The sequence below is a fragment of the Archocentrus centrarchus genome, unplaced genomic scaffold (genome assembly GCF_007364275.1).
Source record: "Archocentrus centrarchus isolate MPI-CPG fArcCen1 unplaced genomic scaffold, fArcCen1 scaffold_84_ctg1, whole genome shotgun sequence".
Classification (NCBI taxonomy): domain Eukaryota; kingdom Metazoa; phylum Chordata; class Actinopteri; order Cichliformes; family Cichlidae; genus Archocentrus; species Archocentrus centrarchus.
In genome coordinates, this window is record NW_022060294.1 from 247,013 (window position 1) to 250,324 (window position 3,312).

A 3,312-nucleotide genomic window follows, 5' to 3' on the forward strand; every position below is an offset into this window, starting at 1 on the left:
GTGTGTAAATGGATGAAATGCTGTAGTTTGTCTCTGTGTTGAGGTGGATCAGTGATCCTGCAGAGTCCTGTCCTCCCTGTGATGGAGGGAGATGACGTCACTCTGCTCTGTCAAACAAAGACCACTCCCTCCAACCTCCCAGCTGCTTTCTATAAAGATGGCTCCCTCATCAGGAAGCAGCCTACAGGTCACATGACCATCCAGCATGTTTCCAGGTCTGATGAAGGCCTCTACAAGTGTGACATCATCGGTCATGGAGAGTCTCCATCCAGCTGGATCACTGTCACAGGTGACACACTCACCTGTCTGTGTTTCTGCAGGTTTCAACATTCACAATGTGACCAGAACTTAATGACTGTGTTTGCTTTATTTTAGAGAGACACACCACCACACCTCCACCTACATCCACACCTCCACCTACATCCACTTCTAATCCTGCATCTACCTCGATCCAGTTGCAGTGAGATCATAACGGGCCCGGAGGTACAGCTTCTTGCCATCCAATAACCTTTGACATTGTTCAGTGAAGCAAGTTTAGAAATAAAAACATTTGTTTAATATAAACCTGTACTAAAAAAAAAAAAAAAAAAAAAAAAAAACAGTCAGTAAACTGCTAGTTTTATTGATTTTTATTTGTTGCAATAAGTGTAAGTATTTTTGTTGTAATTTGTCAGAGATAGGTTTGGTTTGTGCACAGCTGCTTGTTTTCCTCCTGCTGAACTGTGTGTGTGTGTTGACAGTTTCTAGAGCCCCAGCTCGTCTGCTCCTCACTGAAGCTCCACCAATCAGACCTCAGGACATTCAACACTTAATTTTTCTCTCTGTTCTTTTCACAAGGTTATATTCATAAAACAATACTATATAAAATGAATAAATAAAGAAATTTTAATAAAAGAAGTGCAAAACCAAAATTAAAAAATTAAATGCTGAATCTGAAAACGGTCAGTAACTTTGATACACATGTTGAGTCTGCTCCCATCTGCTGGTCACCCTGGGGTATTACGGCAGAGCGGCTGACTTAAACATATTTCAATTTCTAAAATGTTTTGAATCATCAGTTCATCGTAAACACGGACATAGCACACACACACACACACACACACACACACACACACACACACACACACACAGATTAGCTTCCTTGGACCACTTTCTTCCTGATATTGAGTCAATGACAGTGACATTAACAGTCTCTGATTTTCACCGTCCCTCACTGACCTCTTCCACACCCAATCCCTGACTTTTGTTGGTTGTTCTTAAAGCTGCTGAAATGAAGGAAGAACAAAAGTGAATAAACTCAGCAGGAGAGACGAGAGGAGGCACCAAGAGGAACCGATAAATTTTGACCTTGTTTCGCTGTGCTGGCAGGGAGTGGAATAAAAACTGTGTGGTCATCAAACAGTCAGTAAACACATCTGTAATGAGGGGCAGGGAGGGAGTGCTGAGATTGCTGCAGCGTCCCCTGGTGGAAGGCTGAGGCTCTACTTGTGTGTGTGTCTGTTTCCTTGCCAGGAGCTGAGTAAACACATCTGGAACACAGGTACATCTTGGGCTCCTGAAGGTTCTTATCTATATGCAGTACAACAATGTCATAAGTCTGTGTAGATTCTCAGTCATCCAGGTCATAGTAGTCTCTGGAGCTTGAAAAAGGCGACTGGACTTCTTTTTGTTTCTTGAAGACGTTTCACCTCTCATCCGAAAGGCTTCTTCAGTTCTCAACCAAATGGTGGAGAGACCCAGGTATTTAAACCCCTGGGTCTTCTTCCTGTAACATTATTGTAAATACCTGGGTCTCTCCACCATTTGGTTGAGAACTGAAGAAGCCTTTCGGATGAGAGGTGAAACGTCTTCAAGAAACAAAAAGAAGTCCAGTCGCCTTTTTCAAGCTCCAGAGACAACAATGTCATAATGTTGTCTAGCAACAATGTAGCAATGGGGGAAAAAAATTACATTTTTTCTGCACCCAGACCATCTTTTTCATTTTGTGACATTAATCTCATATTTGTAGCCACAAACGTTGAGCTGGCAGTCACCTACTGTAGAGCTTTTATTCAATTATGCTTCTACAACCTCTTAAAAAAAATAAATAAATAAAGAATCTTACATCATGGCCAACAGCAGGAACGGGCCAAACTGTTCTTTAGTATGGGCATGTACCAGTTTAAAAATTAAGACTGTTGGGTTTGCTGCAGCTTCTTCCATGTCGTAAATGATCACACACTTCTTAGTCTCTTGACTCCTTTATTCTCAACTTCATCACAGCTCTGGAAAATGTGCTCAGTAGCCATGGTTGTAAAACGTTTACACTTGTCGTAAAACAAAGTAAAAAAAACACAATAGTTTCTGCAGGAAGTTCCATTCGCCACACAGGATATATCAAAATAAAAGTTCTCACCAAAATAAAACAGTGTCTAACAGAAGAATTTGAGAACAGAACTTAACACCCCCCCTTGTTCTCATCATTGTAACCCAGATACTTAATTTCCAAAGAACCACATTTTGAATTTAACAAGTTTTGCTTTGGTTGCGGGTTTTGTCAGTATGTCAGCAGCCATGTTTTCTGTTGGGCAATAGATGACATCTATTTTTCCCTGGCTGAATGCTTCACGAATGAAGTGATACTTTACATCAATGTGTTTAGATCTTTGTCTGCTCACTGGGTTCTTACTCAGTGCAATGGCTCCCTGATTGTCTCCGTGAATCACTGTGCATTTGTACCCTCTTTTATCCATACCATTTAACAGCTGAGTTAGATACATGCTTTCCTGAGTGGTGCTTGCTAAACCAATGTATTCAGCTTCACAAGTTGACAAAGCCACTGTTGGTTGTTTCTTTGATTTCCACGAAATGGCTGGACCTTGTTTAGTAAGGCTGAAACAATACCCTGTAGTGCTGCGTCTGTCTTCCATTGAAGATGCCCAATCAGAATCACTGAATGCGATTAAGTTCAAGTCCTCCTCACTTTTCTTGAAACTCAGTTCATAGTCACTTGTCCCTTTCAGATATCTCAGTGCATGTTTTGCAGCCACCAAGTTTTCTGCTTTTGGCTTTGCCAGTGTCTGTGAGAGCCTGCTCACAATCCAACTGATATCTGGTCTGGTGCAGGTCATGGCATAGATAAGGCTGCCTATTATCTCACGGTACTCTTTTGAGTTGACAACCTCCTCTGTATCCTCCTGCTCATTTTTAAGGTCATCCTGTTTTTGCTCACTTGGTGTAGACCTGGCTTTACACTCAGACATCTTAAATCTTTCAAGCATTTTTAGGATGTATTCTTTCTGACTCATTTTGATTTCTCCTTCTTTTTGTTCA

General features: G+C 41.2%; 1 long non-coding RNA gene across 1 annotated transcript; it reads left to right on the forward strand.

Annotated features, from left to right (window-relative positions):
* The first annotated feature begins 241 nt into the window (after positions 1–241).
* Positions 242–865, forward strand: LOC115777903 (uncharacterized). The gene is made up of 3 exons (XR_004019704.1): positions 242–289; positions 376–483; positions 741–865. It is a non-coding gene; the product is annotated as an uncharacterized LOC115777903 (long non-coding RNA).
* The last annotated feature ends 2,447 nt before the right edge of the window (positions 866–3,312 follow it).